Consider the following 15324-nt stretch of genomic DNA (forward strand, 5'->3'; position numbering starts at 1 on the left):
GATCAGTGCTGGCTTGGATATGCAAAGGACGCCGTGCTTGCAGAGACGAAAGGTTCCCTCTCCACAGCCTTTCACCATGTAGGAAACGGTGCTTCTTTCCACAGCGAGCCGCCGCGTAAATTCATGTTCAACAAAGATGCCCCAGCATTGAAAGAGCACTCAGCGGCGTTCTTGTACCACCAGGTAAGTGTAAGCCTCGTTGCAGCTCGCTCATCAACTGTCTTACTTTCATCATGTCGCAGACGCGTTTCGAGGCTAGGACGCCTCTTCTTCATGGGCTCTGAAAGAAACCGACATTGAGAGTCACTCCCATAAGCAGGTTTTATTGATAAACACGCCCCCAGAGGGCTGAGCTTGATAAGATTATAGTAATCACGGCATTATGGGTCTCGTAGTTCCATGGGAGTGCAATTAAGTTCCTTAGTAGGCTCAATGTCATTCCTTAATTAAAAGCAAGTTTCAACCTTAGTAGGTAGACAGGATCAGTGCGGGCTTGGATCTGCAAAGGACGCCGTGCTTACAGAGAGGAAAGGTTCCCTCTCCACAGCCTTTCACCATGTAGGAAACGGTGCTTCTTTCCACGGCGAGCCGCCACGTAAATTCATGTTCAACAAAGATGCCCCAGCATTGAAAGAGCACTCAGCGGCGTTCTTGTGCCACCAGGTAAGTGTAAGCCTCGTTGCAGCTCGCTCATCAACTGTCTTACTTTCATCATGTCGCCGACACATTTCGAGGCTAGGACGCCTCTTCTTCATGGGCTCTGAAAGAAACCGACATTGAGAGTCACTCCCATAAGCAGGTTTTATTGACAAACACGCCCCCAGTGGGCTGAGCTTGATAAAATTATAGTAATCACGGCATTATGGGTCTCGTAGTTCCATGGGAGTGCAATTAAGTTCCTTAGTAGGCTCAATGTCATTCCTTAATTAAAAGCAAGTTTCAACCTTAGTAGGTAGACAGGATCAGTGCTGGCTTGGATCTGCAAAGGACGCCGTGCTTGCAGAGACGAAAGGTTCCCTCTCCACAGCCTTTCACCATGTAGGAAACGGTGCTTCTTTCCACGGCGAGCCGCCGCGTAAATTCATGTTCAACAAAGATGCCCCAGCATTGAAAGAGCACTCAGCGGCGTTCTTGTACCACCAGGTAAGTGTAAGCCTCGTTGCAGCTCGCTCATCAACTGTCTTACTTTCATCATGTCGCAGACGCGTTTCGAGGCTAGGACGCCTCTTCTTCATGGGCTCTGAAAGAAACCGACATTGAGAGTCACTCCCATAAACAGGTTTTATTGACAAACACGCCCCCAGTGGGCTGAGCTTGATAAGATTATAGTAATCACGGCATTATGGGTCTCGTAGTTCCATGGGAGTGCAATTAAGTTCCTTAGTAGGCTCAAAGTCATTCCTTAATTAAAAGCAAGTTTCAACCTTAGTAGGTAGACAGGATCAGTGCGGGCTTGGATCTGCAAAGGACGCCGTGCTTACAGAGAGGAAAGGTTCCCTCTCCACAGCCTTTCACCATGTAGGAAACGGTGCTTCTTTCCACGGCGAGCCGCCACGTAAATTCATGTTCAACAAAGATGCCCCAGCATTGAAAGAGCACTCAGCGGCGTTCTTGTACCACCAGGTAAGTGTAAGCCTCGTTGCAGCTCGCTCATCAACTGTCTTACTTTCATCATGTCGCCGACGCGTTTCGAGGCTAGGACGCCTCTTCTTCATGGGCTCTGAAAGAAACCGACATTGAGAGTCACTCCCATAAGCAGGTTTTATTGACAAACACGCCCCCAGTGGGCTGAGCTTGATAAAATTATAGTAATCACGGCATTATGGGTCTCGTAGTTCCATGGGAGTGCAATTAAGTTCCTTAGTAGGCTCAATGTCATTCCTTAATTAAAAGCAAGTTTCAACCTTAGTAGGTAGACAGGATCAGTGCGGGCTTGGATCTGCAAAGGACGCCGTGCTTACAGACAGGAAAGGTTCCCTCTCCACAGCCTTTCACCATGTAGGAAACGGTGCTTCTTTCCACGGTGAGCCGCCGCGTAAATTCATGTTCAACAAAGATGCCCCAGCATTGAAAGAGCACTCAGCTGCGTTCTTGTACCACCAGGTAAGTGTAAGCCTCGTTGCAGCTCGCTCATCAACTGTCTTACTTTCATCATGTCGCCAACGCGTTTCGAGGCTAGGACGCCTCTTCTTCATGGGCTCTGAAAGAAACCGACATTGAGAGTCACTCCCATGAGCAGGTTTTATTGACAAACACGCCCCCAGTGGGCTGAGCTTGATAAGATTATAGTAATCACGGCATTATGGGTCTCGTAGTTCCATGGGAGTGCAATTAAGTTCCTTAGTAGGCAAAATGTCATTCCTTAATTAAAAGCAAGTTTCAACCTTAGTAGGTAGACAGGATCAGTGCGGGCTTGGATCTGCAAAGGACGCCGTGCTTACAGAGAGGAAAGGTTCCCTCTCCACAGCCTTTCACCATGTTGGAAACGGTGCTTCTTTCCACGGCGAGCCGCCGCGTAAATTCATGTTCAACAAAGATGCCCCAGCATTGAAAGAGCACTCAGCGGCGTTCTTGTACCACCAGGTAAGTGTAAGCCTCGTTGCAGCTCGCTCATCAACTGTCTTACTTTCATCATGTCGCCGACACATTTCGAGGCTAGGACGCCTCTTCTTCATGGGCTCTGAAAGAAACCGACATTGAGAGTCACTCCCATAAGCAGGTTTTATTGACAAACACGCCCCCAGTGGGCTGAGCTTGATAAAATTATAGTAATCACAGCATTATGGGTCTCGTAGTTCCATGGGAGTGCAATTAAGTTCCTTAGTAGGCTCAATGTCATTCCTTAATTAAAAGCAAGTTTCAACCTTAGTAGGTAGACAGGATCAGTGCGGGCTTGGATCTGCAAAGGACGCCGTGCTTACAGAGAGGAAAGGTTCCCTCTCCACAGCCTTTCACCATGTAGGAAACGGTGCTTCTTTCCACGGCGAGCCGCCGCGTAAATTCATGTTCAACAAAGATGCCCCAGCATTGAAAGAGCACTCAGCGGTGTTCTAGTACCACCAGGTAAGTGTAAGCCTCGTTGCAGCTCGCTCATCAACTGTCTTACTTTCATCATGTCGCCGACGCGTTTCGAGGCTAGGACGCCTCTTCTTCATGGGCTCTGAAAGAAACCGACATTGAGAGGCACTCCCATAAGCAGGTTTTATTGACAAACACGCCCCCAGTGGGCTGAGCTTGATAAGATTATAGTAATCACGGCATTATGGGTCTCGTAGTTCCATGGGAGTGCAATTAAGTTCCTTAGTAGGCTCAATGTCATTCCTTAATTAAAAGCAAGTTTCAACCTTAGTAGGTAGACAGGATCAGTGTGGGCTTGGATCTGCAAAGGACGCCGTGCTTACAGAGAGGAAAGGTTCCCTCTCCACAGCCTTTCACCATGTAGGAAACGGTGCTTCTTTCCACGGCGAGCCGCCGCGTAAATCCATATTCAACAAAGATGCCCCGGCATTGAAAGAGCACTCAGCGGCGTTCTTGTACCACCAGGTAAGTGTAAGCCTCGTTGCAGCTCGCTCATCAACTGTCTTACTTTCATCATGTCGCCGACGCGTTTCGAGGCTAGGACGCCTCTTCTTCATGGGCTCTGAAAGAAACCGACATTGAGAGTCACTCCCATAAGCAGGTTTTATTGACAAACACGCCCCCAGTGGGCTGAGCTTGATAAAATTATAGTAATCACGGCATTATGGGTCTCGTAGTTCCATGGGAGTGCAATTAAGTTCCTTAGTAGGCTCAATGTCATTCCTTAATTAAAAGCAAGTTTCAACCTTAGTAGGTAGACAGGATCAGTGTGGGCTTGGATCTGCAAAGGACGCCGTGCTTACAGAGAGGAAAGGTTCCCTCTCCACAGCCTTTCACCATGTAGGAAACGGTGCTTCTTTCCACGGCGAGCCGCCACGTAAATTCATGTTCAACAAAGATGCCCCAGCATTGAAAGAGCACTCAGCGGCGTTCTTGTACCACCAGGTAAGTGTAAGCCTCGTTGCAGCTCGCTCATCAACTGTCTTACTTTCATCATGTCTCTGACGCGTTTCGAGGCTAGGACGCCTCTTCTTCATGGGCTCTGAAAGAAACCGACATTGAGAGTCACTCCCATAAGCAGGTTTTATTGACAAACACGCCCCCAGTGGGCTGAGCTTGATAAGATTATAGTAATCACGGCATTATGGGTCTCGTAGTTCCATGGGAGTGCAATTAAGTTCCTTAGTAGGCTCAATGTCATTCCTTAATTAAAAGCAAGTTTCAACCTTAGTAGGTAGACAGGATCAGTGCGGGCTTGGATCTGCAAAGGACGCCGTGCTTACAGAGAGGAAAGGTTCCCTCTCCACAGCCTTTCACCATGTAGGAAACGGTGCTTCTTTCCACGGCGAGCCGCCACGTAAATTCATGTTCAACAAAGATGCCCCAGCATTGAAAGAGCACTCAGCGGCGTTCTTGTACCACCAGGTAAGTGTAAGCCTCGTTGCAGCTCGCTCATCAACTGTCTTACTTTCATCATGTCGCCGACGCGTTTCGAGGCTAGGACGCCTCTTCTTCATGGGCTCTGAAAGAAACCGACATTGAGAGTCACTCCCATAAGCAGGTTTTATTGACAAACACGCCCCCAGTGGGCTGAGCTTGATAAAATTATAGTAATCACGGCATTATGGGTCTCGTAGTTCCATGGGAGTGCAATTAAGTTCCTTAGTAGGCTCAATGTCATTCCTTAATTAAAAGCAAGTTTCAACCTTAGTAGGTAGACAGGATCAGTGCGGGCTTGGATCTGCAAAGGACGCCGTGCTTACAGACAGGAAAGGTTCCCTCTCCACAGCCTTTCACCATGTAGGAAACGGTGCTTCTTTCCACGGTGAGCCGCCGCGTAAATTCATGTTCAACAAAGATGCCCCAGCATTGAAAGAGCACTCAGCTGCGTTCTTGTACCACCAGGTAAGTGTAAGCCTCGTTGCAGCTCGCTCATCAACTGTCTTACTTTCATCATGTCGCCAACGCGTTTCGAGGCTAGGACGCCTCTTCTTCATGGGCTCTGAAAGAAACCGACATTGAGAGTCACTCCCATGAGCAGGTTTTATTGACAAACACGCCCCCAGTGGGCTGAGCTTGATAAGATTATAGTAATCACGGCATTATGGGTCTCGTAGTTCCATGGGAGTGCAATTAAGTTCCTTAGTAGGCAAAATGTCATTCCTTAATTAAAAGCAAGTTTCAACCTTAGTAGGTAGACAGGATCAGTGCGGGCTTGGATCTGCAAAGGACGCCGTGCTTACAGAGAGGAAAGGTTCCCTCTCCACAGCCTTTCACCATGTTGGAAACGGTGCTTCTTTCCACGGCGAGCCGCCGCGTAAATTCATGTTCAACAAAGATGCCCCAGCATTGAAAGAGCACTCAGCGGCGTTCTTGTACCACCAGGTAAGTGTAAGCCTCGTTGCAGCTCGCTCATCAACTGTCTTACTTTCATCATGTCGCCGACACATTTCGAGGCTAGGACGCCTCTTCTTCATGGGCTCTGAAAGAAACCGACATTGAGAGTCACTCCCATAAGCAGGTTTTATTGACAAACACGCCCCCAGTGGGCTGAGCTTGATAAAATTATAGTAATCACAGCATTATGGGTCTCGTAGTTCCATGGGAGTGCAATTAAGTTCCTTAGTAGGCTCAATGTCATTCCTTAATTAAAAGCAAGTTTCAACCTTAGTAGGTAGACAGGATCAGTGCGGGCTTGGATCTGCAAAGGACGCCGTGCTTACAGAGAGGAAAGGTTCCCTCTCCACAGCCTTTCACCATGTTGGAAACGGTGCTTCTTTCCACGGCGAGCCGCCGCGTAAATTCATGTTCAACAAAGATGCCCCAGCATTGAAAGAGCACTCAGCGGCGTTCTTGTACCACCAGGTAAGTGTAAGCCTCGTTGCAGCTCGCTCATCAACTGTCTTACTTTCATCATGTCGCCGACACATTTCGAGGCTAGGACGCCTCTTCTTCATGGGCTCTGAAAGAAACCGACATTGAGAGTCACTCCCATAAGCAGGTTTTATTGACAAACACGCCCCCAGTGGGCTGAGCTTGATAAAATTATAGTAATCACAGCATTATGGGTCTCGTAGTTCCATGGGAGCGCAATTAAGTTCCTTAGTAGGCTCAATGTCATTCCTTAATTAAAAGCAAGTTTCAACCTTAGTAGGTAGACAGGATCAGTGCGGGCTTGGATCTGCAAAGGACGCCGTGCTTACAGAGAGGAAAGGTTCCCTCTCCACAGCCTTTCACCATGTAGGAAACGGTGCTTCTTTCCACGGCGAGCCGCCGCGTAAATTCATGTTCAACAAAGATGCCCCAGCATTGAAAGAGCACTCAGCGGTGTTCTAGTACCACCAGGTAAGTGTAAGCCTCGTTGCAGCTCGCTCATCAACTGTCTTACTTTCATCATGTCGCCGACGCGTTTCGAGGCTAGGACGCCTCTTCTTCATGGGCTCTGAAAGAAACCGACATTGAGAGGCACTCCCATAAGCAGGTTTTATTGACAAACACGCCCCCAGTGGGCTGAGCTTGATAAGATTATAGTAATCACGGCATTATGGGTCTCGTAGTTCCATGGGAGTGCAATTAAGTTCCTTAGTAGGCTCAATGTCATTCCTTAATTAAAAGCAAGTTTCAACCTTAGTAGGTAGACAGGATCAGTGTGGGCTTGGATCTGCAAAGGACGCCGTGCTTACAGAGAGGAAAGGTTCCCTCTCCACAGCCTTTCACCATGTAGGAAACGGTGCTTCTTTCCACGGCGAGCCGCCGCGTAAATCCATATTCAACAAAGATGCCCCAGCATTGAAAGAGCACTCAGCGGCGTTCTTGTACCACCAGGTAAGTGTAAGCCTCGTTGCAGCTCGCTCATCAACTGTCTTACTTTCATCATGTCGCCGACGCGTTTCGAGGCTAGGACGCCTCTTCTTCATGGGCTCTGAAAGAAACCGACATTGAGAGTCACTCCCATAAGCAGGTTTTATTGACAAACACGCCCCCAGTGGGCTGAGCTTGATAAAATTATAGTAATCACGGCATTATGGGTCTCGTAGTTCCATGGGAGTGCAATTAAGTTCCTTAGTAGGCTCAATGTCATTCCTTAATTAAAAGCAAGTTTCAACCTTAGTAGGTAGACAGGATCAGTGTGGGCTTGGATCTGCAAAGGACGCCGTGCTTACAGAGAGGAAAGGTTCCCTCTCCACAGCCTTTCACCATGTAGGAAACGGTGCTTCTTTCCACGGCGAGCCGCCACGTAAATTCATGTTCAACAAAGATGCCCCAGCATTGAAAGAGCACTCAGCGGCGTTCTTGTACCACCAGGTAAGTGTAAGCCTCGTTGCAGCTCGCTCATCAACTGTCTTACTTTCATCATGTCTCTGACGCGTTTCGAGGCTAGGACGCCTCTTCTTCATGGGCTCTGAAAGAAACCGACATTGAGAGTCACTCCCATAAGCAGGTTTTATTGACAAACACGCCCCCAGTGGGCTGAGCTTGATAAGATTATAGTAATCACGGCATTATGGGTCTCGTAGTTCCATGGGAGTGCAATTAAGTTCCTTAGTAGGCTCAATGTCATTCCTTAATTAAAAGCAAGTTTCAACCTTAGTAGGTAGACAGGATCAGTGCGGGCTTGGATCTGCAAAGGACGCCGTGCTTACAGAGAGGAAAGGTTCCCTCTCCACAGCCTTTCACCATGTAGGAAACGGTGCTTCTTTCCACGGCGAGCCGCCACGTAAATTCATGTTCAACAAAGATGCCCCAGCATTGAAAGAGCACTCAGCGGCGTTCTTGTACCACCAGGTAAGTGTAAGCCTCGTTGCAGCTCGCTCATCAACTGTCTTACTTTCATCATGTCGCCGACGCGTTTCGAGGCTAGGACGCCTCTTCTTCATGGGCTCTGAAAGAAACCGACATTGAGAGTCACTCCCATAAGCAGGTTTTATTGACAAACACGCCCCCAGTGGGCTGAGCTTGATAAAATTATAGTAATCACGGCATTATGGGTCTCGTAGTTCCATGGGAGTGCAATTAAGTTCCTTAGTAGGCTCAATGTCATTCCTTAATTAAAAGCAAGTTTCAACCTTAGTAGGTAGACAGGATCAGTGCGGGCTTGGATCTGCAAAGGACGCCGTGCTTACAGACAGGAAAGGTTCCCTCTCCACAGCCTTTCACCATGTAGGAAACGGTGCTTCTTTCCACGGTGAGCCGCCGCGTAAATTCATGTTCAACAAAGATGCCCCAGCATTGAAAGAGCACTCAGCTGCGTTCTTGTACCACCAGGTAAGTGTAAGCCTCGTTGCAGCTCGCTCATCAACTGTCTTACTTTCATCATGTCGCCAACGCGTTTCGAGGCTAGGACGCCTCTTCTTCATGGGCTCTGAAAGAAACCGACATTGAGAGTCACTCCCATGAGCAGGTTTTATTGACAAACACGCCCCCAGTGGGCTGAGCTTGATAAGATTATAGTAATCACGGCATTATGGGTCTCGTAGTTCCATGGGAGTGCAATTAAGTTCCTTAGTAGGCAAAATGTCATTCCTTAATTAAAAGCAAGTTTCAACCTTAGTAGGTAGACAGGATCAGTGCGGGCTTGGATCTGCAAAGGACGCCGTGCTTACAGAGAGGAAAGGTTCCCTCTCCACAGCCTTTCACCATGTTGGAAACGGTGCTTCTTTCCACGGCGAGCCGCCGCGTAAATTCATGTTCAACAAAGATGCCCCAGCATTGAAAGAGCACTCAGCGGCGTTCTTGTACCACCAGGTAAGTGTAAGCCTCGTTGCAGCTCGCTCATCAACTGTCTTACTTTCATCATGTCGCCGACACATTTCGAGGCTAGGACGTCTCTTCTTCATGGGCTCTGAAAGAAACCGACATTGAGAGTCACTCCCATAAGCAGGTTTTATTGACAAACACGCCCCCAGTGGGCTGAGCTTGATAAAATTATAGTAATCACAGCATTATGGGTCTCGTAGTTCCATGGGAGTGCAATTAAGTTCCTTAGTAGGCTCAATGTCATTCCTTAATTAAAAGCAAGTTTCAACCTTAGTACGTAGACAGGATCAGTGCGGGCTTGGATCTGCAAAGGACGCCGTGCTTACAGAGAGGAAAGGTTCCCTCTCCACAGCCTTTCACCATGTAGGAAACGGTGCTTCTTTCCACGGCGAGCCGCCGCGTAAATTCATGTTCAACAAAGATGCCCCAGCATTGAAAGAGCACTCAGCGGTGTTCTAGTACCACCAGGTAAGTGTAAGCCTCGTTGCAGCTCGCTCATCAACTGTCTTACTTTCATCATGTCGCCGACGCGTTTCGAGGCTAGGACGCCTCTTCTTCATGGGCTCTGAAAGAAACCGACATTGAGAGGCACTCCCATAAGCAGGTTTTATTGACAAACACACCCCCAGTGGGCTGAGCTTGATAAGATTATAGTAATCACGGCATTATGGGTCTCGTAGTTCCATGGGAGTGCAATTAAGTTCCTTAGTAGGCTCAATGTCATTCCTTAATTAAAAGCAAGTTTCAACCTTAGTAGGTAGACAGGATCAGTGTGGGCTTGGATCTGCAAAGGACGCCGTGCTTACAGAGAGGAAAGGTTCCCTCTCCACAGCCTTTCACCATGTAGGAAACGGTGCTTCTTTCCACGGCGAGCCGCCGCGTAAATCCATATTCAACAAAGATGCCCCAGCATTGAAAGAGCACTCAGCGGCGTTCTTGTACCACCAGGTAAGTGTAAGCCTCGTTGCAGCTCGCTCATCAACTGTCTTACTTTCATCATGTCGCCGACGCGTTTCGAGGCTAGGACGCCTCTTCTTCATGGGCTCTGAAAGAAACCGACATTGAGAGTCACTCCCATAAGCAGGTTTTATTGACAAACACGCCCCCAGTGGGCTGAGCTTGATAAAATTATAGTAATCACGGCATTATGGGTCTCGTAGTTCCATGGGAGTGCAATTAAGTTCCTTAGTAGGCTCAATGTCATTCCTTAATTAAAAGCAAGTTTCAACCTTAGTAGGTAGACAGGATCAGTGTGGGCTTGGATCTGCAAAGGACGCCGTGCTTACAGAGAGGAAAGGTTCCCTCTCCACAGCCTTTCACCATGTAGGAAACGGTGCTTCTTTCCACGGCGAGCCGCCACGTAAATTCATGTTCAACAAAGATGCCCCAGCATTGAAAGAGCACTCAGCGGCGTTCTTGTACCACCAGGTAAGTGTAAGCCTCGTTGCAGCTCGCTCATCAACTGTCTTACTTTCATCATGTCTCTGACGCGTTTCGAGGCTAGGACGCCTCTTCTTCATGGGCTCTGAAAGAAACCGACATTGAGAGTCACTCCCATAAGCAGGTTTTATTGACAAACACGCCCCCAGTGGGCTGAGCTTGATAAGATTATAGTAATCACGGCATTATGGGTCTCGTAGTTCCATGGGAGTGCAATTAAGTTCCTTAGTAGGCTCAATGTCATTCCTTAATTAAAAGCAAGTTTCAACCTTAGTAGGTAGACAGGATCAGTGCGGGCTTGGATCTGCAAAGGACGCCGTGCTTACAGAGAGGAAAGGTTCCCTTTCCACAGCCTTTCACCATGTAGGAAACGGTGCTTCTTTCCACGGCGAGCCGCCACGTAAATTCATGTTCAACAAAGATGCCCCAGCATTGAAAGAGCACTCAGCGGCGTTCTTGTACCACGAGGTAAGTGTAAGCCTCGTTGCAGCTCGCTCATCAACTGTCTTACTTTCATCATGTCGCCGACGCGTTTCGAGGCTAGGACGCCTCTTCTTCATGGGCTCTGAAAGAAACCGACATTAAGAGTCACTCCCATAAGCAGGTTTTATTGACAAACACGCCCCCAGTGGGCTGAGCTTGATAAGATTATAGTAATCACGGCATTATGGGTCTCGTAGTTCCATGGGAGTGCAATTAAGTTCCTTAGTAGGCTCAATGTCATTCCTTAATTAAAAGCAAGTTTCAACCTTAGTAGGTAGACAGGATCAGTGTGGGCTTGGATCTGCAAAGGACGCCGTGCTTACAGAGAGGAAAGGTTCCCTCTCCACAGCCTTTCACCATGTAGGAAACGGTGCTTCTTTCCACGGCGAGCCGCCACGTAAATTCATGTTCAACAAAGATGCCCCAGCATTGAAAGAGCACTCAGCGGCGTTCTTGTACCACCAGGTAAGTGTAAGCCTCGTTGCAGCTCGCTCATCAACTGTCTTACTTTCATCATGTCTCCGACGCGTTTCGAGGCTAGGACGCCTCTTCTTCATGGGCTCTGAAAGAAACCGACATTGAGAGTCACTCCCATAAGCAGGTTTTATTGACAAACACGCCCCCAGTGGGCTGAGCTTGATAAGATTATAGTAATCACGGCATTATGGGTCTCGTAGTTCCATGGGAGTGCAATTAAGTTCCTTAGTAGGCTCAATGTCATTCCTTAATTAAAAGCAAGTTTCAACCTTAGTAGGTAGACAGGATCAGTGCGGGCTTGGATCTGCAAAGGACGCCGTGCTTACAGAGAGGAAAGGTTCCCTTTCCACAGCTTTTCACCATGTAGGAAACGGTGCTTCTTTCCACGGCGAGCCGCCACGTAAATTCATGTTCAACAAAGATGCCCCAGCATTGAAAGAGCACCCAGCGGCGTTCTTGTACCACGAGGTAAGTGTAAGCCTCGTTGCAGCTCGCTCATCAACTGTCTTACTTTCATCATGTCGCCGACGCGTTTCGAGGCTAGGACGCCTCTTCTTCATGGGCTCTGAAAGAAACCGACATTAAGAGTCACTCCCATAAGCAGGTTTTATTGACAAACACGCCCCCAGTGGGCTGAGCTTGATAAGATTATAGTAATCACGGCATTATGGGTCTCGTAGTTCCATGGGAGTGCAATTAAGTTCCTTAGTAGGCTCAATGTAATTCCTTAATTAAAAGCAAGTTTCAACCTTAGTAGGTAGACAGGATCAGTGCGGGCTTGGATCTGCAAAGGACCCCGTGCTTACAGAGAGGAAAGGTTCCCTCTCCACAGCCTTTCACCATGTAGGAAACGGTGCTTCTTTCCACGGCGAGCCGCCGCGTAAATTCATGTTCAACAAAGATGCCCCAGCATTGAAAGAGCACTCAGCGGCGTTCTTGTACCACCAGGTAAGTGTAAGCCTCGTTGCAGCTCGCTCATCAACTGTCTTAATTTCATCATGTCGCCGACGCGTTTCGAGGCTAGGACTCCTCTTCTTCATGGGCTCTGAAAGAAACCGACATTGAGAGTCACTCCCATAAGCAGGTTTTATTGACAAACACGCCCCCAGTGGGCTGAGCTTGATAAGATTATAGTAATCACGGCATTATGGGTCTCGTAGTTCCATGGGAGTGCAATTAAGTTCCTTAGTAGGCTCAATGTCATTCCTTAATTAAAAGCAAGTTTCAACCTTAGTAGGTAGACAGGATCAGTGCGGGCTTGGATCTGCAAAGGACGCCGTGCTTACAGAGAGGAAAGGTTCCCTCTCCACAGCCTTTCACCATGTAGGAAACGGTGCTTCTTTCCACGGCGAGCCGCCGCGTAAATTCATGTTCAACAAAGATGCCCCAGCATTGAAAGAGCACTCAGCGGTGTTCTTGTACCACCAGGTAAGTGTAAGCCTCGTTGCAGCTCGCTCATCAACTGTCTTACTTTCATCATGTCGCCGACGCGTTTCGAGGCTAGGACGCCTCTTCTTCATGGGCTCTGAAAGAAACCGACATTGAGAGTCACTCCCATAAGCAGGTTTTATTGACAAACACGCCCCCAGTGGGCTGAGCTTGATAAGATTATAGTAATCACGGCATTATGGGTCTCGTAGTTCCATGGGAGTGCAATTAAGTTCCTTAGTAGGCTCAATGTCATTCCTTAATTAAAAGCAAGTTTCAACCTTAGTAGGTAGACAGGATCAGTGCGGGCTTGGATCTGCAAAGGACGCCGTGCTTACAGAGAGGAAAGGTTCCCTTTCCACAGCCTTTCACCATGTAGGAAACGGTGCTTCTTTCCACGGCGAGCCGCCACGTAAATTCATGTTCAACAAAGATGCCCCAGCATTGAAAGAGCACTCAGCGGCGTTCTTGTACCACCAGGTAAGTGTAAGCCTCGTTACAGCTCGCTCATCAACTGTCTTACTTTCATCATGTCGCCGACGCGTTTCGAGGCTAGGACGCCTCTTCTTCATGGGCTCTGAAAGAAACCGACATTAAGAGTCACTCCCATAAGCAGGTTTTATTGACAAACACGCCCCCAGTGGGCTGAGCTTGATAAGATTATAGTAATCACGGCATTATGGGTCTCGTAGTTCCATGGGAGTGCAATTAAGTTCCTTAGTAGGCTCAATGTCATTCCTTAATTAAAAGCAAGTTTCAACCTTAGTAGGTAGACAGGATCAGTGCGGGATTGGTTTCTTTCAGAGCCCATGAAGAAGAGGCGTCCTAGCCTCGAAACGCGTCGGCGACATGATGAAAGTAAGACAGTTGATGAGCGAGCTGAAACAAGGCTTACAATTACCTGGTGGTACAAGAACGCCGCTGAGTGCTCTTTCAATGCTGGGGCATCTTTGTTGAACATATATATATATATATACACCTAGAAAATTGGTCAATAGTTAAATTCATAACATTTTTTGTTATACACTTAATCATAACGGCTAATTATAATTGATAGGAAAACACACAATTTTATCAAATATAATAAATTTTATATATATTTACATAAGAAAGAAGAAAGAAGAAGAAAAGAGACAAAGTACATTGTAATCACTTTTTACAAAAAATATATAACGAAATATATGTACAAAAGTATAAAAATAACCCATGTTTCCTCAAATCTATGTACATTCCACTAAACATGAATGATTATAACATCATGAAAGTCAAGATTGTAGATATTTTTATACGTCGTGGCCTAGTAGTGAATAGAAAAACAGAAAAAAGATAAAGAATAATTATTATGGTAAAGAGAAAAGTAAAAGAGTTATAACTCTAATGTTTGTGATCAAGAAAAGCCCTGTCCACACTAAGAATTTTTAGCAATGATGTCATTTGAAAATATGCATACAGTTATATTTTTTCCTACTGATGAATTCCATGCAATTTTATTAGCACCTCAAGATAAGCAGAGATCTCATGTAGATGGCGGTCACTCATGTTGGTAAGGTTGATTAGATGGTAGAAGTTGTAATGTTCTACCCCAAAAAAGTAAAAAGTGATTACAATGTACTTTTTCTCTTTTCTTCTTCTTTCTTCTTTCTTATGTAAATATATACAAAATGTATTATATTTGATATAATTGTGTGTTTTCCTATCCACTATAATTAGCCGTTATGATTAAGTGTATAACAAAAAATGTTATGAATTTAACTATTGACCAATTGTCTAGGTGTATATATATATATGTTAAAAACTATTTTTTTGTAACTGCTCATTTATCCTTTTATGTTATTTTGTGTTTTACATAGCTGTTTTGCAATAGACGTTCCCCTGATGAAGGCAGTTTTGCCAAAACGCGCGTATTCTCCATCTACCGCATTGCTTCTAGAGACGAATACACTGACCGTATTATTACTGTCATTAGATCAGATCAGTATACCAAATTATGAATTGTTTTCTATATGTAATGTTTTTGATATTTGTGAATTATTTGTTGTAGATAATTATCACTTTTGTGTATGTATATTCTACCCTCCTTTTTTTGCAAAGAAAATAAATAAATGATCTTAATAAATGAAACTGAAGAGATACATATTTATATAGAAAAATAGTTGAGAAAAATAAAAATTATATATATAACTTCAAAAATTCTACTTGTATTTTTTGATCTATATGTTGAACTGAATTATAGATTACGTTTATGTATACACCTGGAAATTATTGGCATATTTTTATTATAGTTTGCTATTGATTCTTTCCTAATATTGTTAAAGTCCCTGCGTATAGCAAACCATTAGGTTATGTAGGGGTCCCCTTCTTTCAAAAATGGACCATTGCTATTCCTGTCAACTGCATTCCGGCAGTAACCCAGTGTTTGATACAACATGGAGTCTCTAATATGGGAGCTCCTGTGATTTTTGTTGTAGAGGTGGACACAGCGTTGCGCTTTGAACTTTTTTATTCCTGGGTCACATTTCCTACTGAGGACGCTAATTACACTTCTTGAAATTCCTCCTACCATCTGGGAACACCAGACTTGGTTTAATGGCACCCTCCCCTAAGTGCTTGGGACTGTTCAAATTAGTCCCTTAAGCATCGAAGGGGCCACATGGCCCACAC

Source organism: Triturus cristatus, chromosome 2_1 (assembly GCF_964204655.1).
Source record: "Triturus cristatus chromosome 2_1, aTriCri1.1, whole genome shotgun sequence".
Classification (NCBI taxonomy): domain Eukaryota; kingdom Metazoa; phylum Chordata; class Amphibia; order Caudata; family Salamandridae; genus Triturus; species Triturus cristatus.